The 6,673-nt window shown below is 37.2% G+C and overlaps 1 non-coding gene across 1 annotated transcript; it reads left to right on the plus strand.

Moving 5' to 3' along the window:
- The first annotated feature begins 2,977 nt into the window (after nt 1-2,977).
- Nucleotides 2,978-3,080, plus strand: LOC122116062. The gene has a single exon (XR_006148879.1). It is a non-coding gene; the product is annotated as a U6 spliceosomal RNA (small nuclear RNA).
- The last annotated feature ends 3,593 nt before the right edge of the window (nt 3,081-6,673 follow it).

Below are 6,673 nucleotides of genomic sequence, written 5' to 3' on the forward strand. Positions count from 1 at the left end.
AAAGGAGAAGAAGGAAAAAACAATGAAGAGATATTTATTTCCATGAAAAGCCATTAGGAGGTTTTGAATGTGACATAATCTTATTTGTGATTTTTTAAAGTTTTAAACCAAGGCAAGGGAAAACAGAAACAAAAACCGTAAAGGAAGCCACGTGAGGAAGCTGCTACAATAATAATCCAAGACAGTTTAGACTAAAGTGGTAACTATAAAGAAAACTATGGTAGAAAAGTAAGAGTGAAGAATGAATAAGGAAAGTTAAAGTTCAGATTAATTAACTTAAATTCTGCGTGTATGTTGAAGACAAACATATCAGAATGTGCTGATAAATTTGATGTGGAACATGAGAAAGAAGTCAAGGATAACCCTAAAATTTCTCACTTGAGCAGCTAGAAAGAAAACTGGGGAGAAGCAGGTTTGGAAAGGAGGACTGGAACTTCTGGATATGACAATCATGACGTGCCAATCAGACGTTCAAATGAAAATACACAATAGATAGGTGAATATTAGAAGTTACTAAGGTTGGTATGGCATCTTGAGCCCTAGGTCATGGTGTCAACAACCTTGTATTAACTCCATTCAGTAGGCACTCGATAAACATTTGCTTTTCCTCCTTAATATTAATTACTTTCATAATTACTATGAGAAAGACAATAGCACAAACATAAAAGGGAAGGCCTCTTGACAAATGAAAGGTTGACTATTCTATTTGTCCTTTATTGTTAAACCAACTCCATTTCAATTTACATGCAAGTTCGAACACCAAAATCAACAGTGAAAGAAAAGAGTGACAGAGACACAGGTGAAGAATTCATGGGAAAGACAGGGAGGGAAATATGTGCAGGTCTATTGGCTTGTCTATGATAGATATAATAAAATCTAGACAAGGGCTCCAGGAATCATTGGGAAATATATAGCAAATGCTCTGAGGCACCACTTTGGGAATCTTACCCAACAAGAGCCCTAATGGACTTGGTACTGACACATATAGAAGGAAAGAAAGCAGGTTCTAGCTAGCCATTCCCAAGCCACTTAGCATACTGACTCTGAGCCTTAAATACTAAGTTCCTGGACTGCTAAGGTAAATTCTAACCAGACTTAATCAGCTAATCCCAATTGAGATATGGCAACTGATGGATCGGATAACTACACTGTTCCATTAACTCCTACAGTATTTGTATTTTAACTTCAGTTTGAGTCATGTATAGCTGAACCTGATGAGACACTATACTCCCTTCCACCCTGAAATCCCAGCACCATAGGTGTCACCAAGGTATCTACCTAGGATATTTGAGATTTATTCCTGTCTTCAGCCTAGAAATTAATGTACGTCTTAGGTAGGATTGTAAGTGTCTGAATGCTAAATCTAACCATTTCTGATAACAAGTTTGGGGCTTTCTGGTCATTCATGACGTAACAACAATAATACTAATTTGAGATAATTAAATAAAAAAAGATAAAAAAAGAAAAAATATTTGTCTAATGTTTCCCATTTTTAAAGGATGAAAAAATCAGCTATATATACTACATTATAATGAAGAATGAAGGAATGCATTTCTCCTTTCTGAAATAAATGTAATTGTTTTCAATGTGGACTAGAATTTCAATGTATTAATCTTAGCTATAATGGGCTACATGGGGTGGTTTTTTTTGTTCTCTCTTTCTCTCTCAAAAGCAGTTTGTGAAATAATGAATTTTGGATCAGATTCATATCACACAAAAAATTAGCATGGAGCCGGGCACCGGTGGCTCATGCCTGTAATACTAGCTACTCAGGAGGCTGAGATCTGAGGATCATGTTTCAAAGCCAGCCTGGGCAAGAAAGTCCATGAGACTCTTATCGCCAATAAACCACTAGAAAAACGGAAGTGGCCCTGTGGCTCAAGTGGTAGAGTACTCACCTTGAGCTGAAGAGCGCAGGAACAGCGCCCAGGTCCAGAGTTTAAGCCCCACGACTGACAAAAAAAAAGGAAGGAAGGAAGGAAGGAAGGAAGGAAGGAAGAAAGAAAGAAAGGAAGGAAGGAAGAAAGAAAGAAAGAAAGAAAGAAAGAAAGAAAGAAAGAAAGAAAGAAAGAAAGAAAGAAAGAAAGAAAGAAAGAAAGAAAGAAAGAAAGAAAGAAAGAAAGAAAGAAAGAAAGAAAGAAAGAAAGAAAGAAAGAAAGAAAGAAAGAAAGAAAGAAAGAAAGAAAGAAAATTAGCACGGGACCCCTTATAGGACCAAAAGAATTCCTTAAAATTAAAAAGAACATTTCAATAATCTGAACTTTGATTTTTACAAGGTGAATAAATACTCTGTCAGTCATTTTAAAATGCATTCTGTTTGGCGTTTCTGTCCTCTAACACTGTGTTAGTGTTTCTGTTCCTGTGAAAAAATGCCTGGGAAAATCAAACTAAAGAAGGAAAGACGGAGTTTTGTTCATGGCTTCAGAGCTTTCAGTCCATGGTCAGTTGTCTCTATCACTTTCTAGCTTTTGGCAAAGCAAAAACATTGTGACAGACAGGCATTGAGGAGGAAAACTGATCACATCTTAGCAGTCAGGGAGAGGGAAGCAGGAAGGGGTCAGAGATAGGCAAAATACCACCATATACCCTTCAAAGGCATGCCTCAGTGATCCACTTCCTCTAAGAAGATTCTATCAGTTATGAACTCATTCAGTTATGAACTCATCAGTGGGTTAACCCATTGGGAAACCATAATAGACACCACAGTTAAAAATGCCTTTGAGCCGGGCGCCAGTGGCTCACGCCTGTAATCCTAGCTACTCAGGAGGCTGAGATCTGAGAATCGCGGTTCAAAGCCAGCCCGGGCAGGAGAGACCGTGAGACTCCTATCTCCAATAAACCACTAGAAAACCGGAAGTGGCGTTGTAGCTCAAGTGGTAGAGCGCTCGCCTTGAGCTGAAGAGCTGAGGGACAGCGCCCAAGCCCAGAGTTCAAGCCTCATGACCGACAAAAAAAAAAAAAAAATGCCTTTGAGTGTTCACTTTGGCAGTGCACATACTACAACTGGAATGGTACAGAGAAGAAGGGTATAGTCCCTGTACAAGGAAGATATGCAAATCTGTGATGCATTCCATATTTTTAAAATATGCTAGCTAGGAGGCAAAGGAAAAAGAAACATGCACTGTCTGTGGGAATGTACATTAGTACAGTATATATTAGTACATACAGTATATATTAGTACAGTATATATATATATATATATATATATATACAGTATATATATACAGAAGTCAAGATGGAAGATCTTCAGTAAATCCAAAATAGAACATGATCCAGCCATACCTTTTCTGAATATATACTCAGAAGAATCAAAGCAATCTCATTGTAGAGATACCTGCATACTCATGTTTATAACAGTTCTTTTGCAATAGATAAATTATATGATATCAGCCTAGGTGTCCATTAACAGATGAATGGATTAAGAAAATGTGGTAAATACACATCATGGGATTTTATTCGACCCAAAAGAATGGAATTATGTCATTTGCAGGAAAATGAATGGAGACTATCCTATTCAGTAAAATAAGCCAGAGTGAGACTCTGAAAGACAAGGGTCACGTGGTTTCTCTCCTCTATGCATATGTTGGGAAGCAGGCTCATGAAAGTAAAAGGGGGGCTGCTAGGGATGTGAAAAGAGGAGAGAGGTTAAAAAGGCAATAAAAAGGGTGGATAATATTAAAGTACATCATATACATGTATGAAAATGTCACCATGAAGCACATTACTTTGTATAATTAACATATGCTAATACAAAATCGACAAAAATGCCAAGTATAAATAGAATTCTTTTAAAGGTTCATCTTTTAAAGAGGATTAATAAATACACTGTGTCTACTGGCGGTTTTAAATTTTTCCCACTTTTGCTAACTCTGTTCATTGTCCATTCCTACGGTGATGGGTAGAAGACACAGCTTACAACCAATATCTGTGTCCCCCCAGCATGTTGGCCTTAATTAATATCTCAGATCTTTATATCTTTGTCAACACACATTTTCCAGGAGCCGTGTCAAGACTTAGCTGAAAGTAATATTTTAGATCAAACAAACAACAAACAAGAAAACTCTTCTTTATTGTGCTGAAAAAAATAATCAGAACCTTTCCAATACAGTTTATAAAAAAAAATCTCCAGATGTGAACTTGACTTCAGAAGACAGACTGTTCCTAGTTTTAAGGGATCTGATTTGTTTTGCTTGTTTTACTGCAGAAACAAATTTCCCTTGGCAATCAGAGTTGATATTTCCTTAAACTAATTTTTTTCTTATTTTTTCCTGTGAAGGGAGAACTATTTTAATTGACATTTATCACCAGACAGAATAAGAATCACTTCAGTTCTGAAATTTTGGAAGAAACATTTCCCATCTGTTTCAATAACCCAACTGGCTAATTACATTGCCAAGAATAATTTGTCACAAACGGAAAGACCATTCTTTGGGGGAAAACTCTTATTGCTTTTTCTTACATCACATACTGATTGATGAACAATTATGAAAAACTTATGAAACTAAATTATGCCATGAATTTATTCTACAAATTACATTCCAAAAGGAATCACAGAAGGCTGGTTGATAATTTACATTGCTCTTCAGGAGTGTAGGGGTCGGGGGAGGGCACAGAACTCAAGGGGAAAAGGGTGAACAAGTGCAACAGTGGAGCTTACTGGACACTGATGAAAGTGAACTGTACAACTCATGAGTGGAGATGGGAGGGAGGGATTGAGAGAGTGAGGGAAGGGAAGACACTGTATGAAAGGGACTGTACTCATTACCTGACTCATGTAATTATAATCCCTCTGTACATCATCTTTAAAATAACAGCAAAGTAAATTTAAAAATAATTTATATTTCTTTTAAAAAGAGGTAAATAGAGTCTTTTGATTGGTTTATATGGCAAAAGTCATCTTTATTAGATATACCCTGACTTTCAGGTAGAGGCCATTGAAGTATGAATGTCTTGTCTCAAAAGGGAAGGCTAAGCTGCAAATAGTAAGTCTGCTCTATGTGTCACCGCCTACTGTGATTCTAATGGCAGGGGGAAGTAGGTGTGGGACTCAAGAATATTTATCCCCTCCCTGGCTGGGAAGGTGGCTCAGTGGTAAAGCGCTTGCCTTGCATGCATGAGGCCCTGGGTTCAATTCCTCAGCACCACATAAGCAGAAAAAGCCAGAAGTGGCGCTCTGGCTCAAGTGGTAGAGTGCTAGCCTTGAACTGAAGAGCTGAGGGACAGCGCCCAGGCCCAGAGCTCAGGCCCCATGACTGGCAAAAAAAAAAAAAAAAAAAAAGAATATTTATCCCAGTTACAGTGTTCACATATTTGGTAATACTTTTTTTTTTTTTTTTTGTCAGTCGTGGGGCTTGAACTCTGGGCCTGAGCGCTGTCCCTCAGCTCTTCAGCTCAAGGCGAGCGCTCTACCACTTGAGCTACAGCGCCACTGTGTTCACATATTTGGAAAATTAAGTGACTTTCTGGTGCCTTAGATTCTTCATCTGTAAAGTGGGTAAATCCATAGTAATGTTAATTTTCTCATTGTTGAGTATTAGTTAACACATTTAAAGCAAATAATATTACTAATATGATGATGATTGTTGGTATTACTATTGTTGAAGTTATTATTATTATACTCTTTAGGTATTATTAGCTTTCTGCTCTTCAGATCCCCAGGAGAAGCAAACTCCCCCTACCAGGCTCACTTCTCAAGCCTATTAGTGTGGCTCTCAATTTTTATTTCATATTAGAATAATCTGGAAAATGTAAGGGAGTATAGGGGATTCAATATGCAAAATCTACTAGGAAGAGATCCTAAATTGGAAACAACCCTGCCAAATAAACCCACTACAATTTATTGTTGTTTTTAGATCCCCAGGAAGTTCCTAGTGCATAGCAAGGGATTTTAAGACAGCTGAATGTCATCTGGGAGAAAAAAACTTAGGAGCAACCATGCTAACACTAGGCAAGACAGACAGTAAGAAAAGGCTGAACACTAAGACAACAGGAGAAATTGGGTTGGGAAAGCCTCTTAGTATTGTCCAGGAAATGCTTACATGGAAAGCTCCTACTAGCACAATTATTTCTTGGTGTGGCCCTAAGATTAGGTTTAACAGCTAAATTTTCTGGTGACCTCTAACCTTTCCTCTACCTCCAATCATGTATCTTATTGAAACTTGGTTATCACATTTAAGAAGCATCAAAACCCATCCATAGTATTCAATTTGTAAATTCCAGCAAGAAGACCTTAGTGAAAATTTATACCCCAGACAGATCAAATGTAGTTATTGTGATGAAAGGTTTCAACACAAGGAACCCAACCACTAAATAGATGTGTTTGTTCTTCTAAAGGAATCAGAATCTCTAAACCATAAGGAGGAACAAAGTTGTTTTTCTTGTTTTATAAGTGGTTCAAAAGCTCACTTTACTCTTGACTAAAAAGAGAGAAGACAAAGAGAAGATAAGGATAATACCCACATTCAAATAGAGAAATAAGACATAAAGAAGCAGGAAAGAAAGTCTTACATTTCTGATGCTTAAAAAGAAAAAACCTGAAATTCCAAGTGATCTGACCTTTTCATTTCTGTCTTTATCCCACATAACCAATTCAAGGTACTGTTTGAGGATTTGAGGAGTAACAGAAGATTAAATATATTTCAAGATCAAATATATTTCAAGATGACACAGATTT

Source organism: Dipodomys spectabilis, unplaced genomic scaffold, assembly GCF_019054845.1.
Source record: "Dipodomys spectabilis isolate Male_0828 unplaced genomic scaffold, ASM1905484v1 ptg000125l, whole genome shotgun sequence".
Lineage (NCBI taxonomy): Eukaryota > Metazoa > Chordata > Mammalia > Rodentia > Heteromyidae > Dipodomys > Dipodomys spectabilis.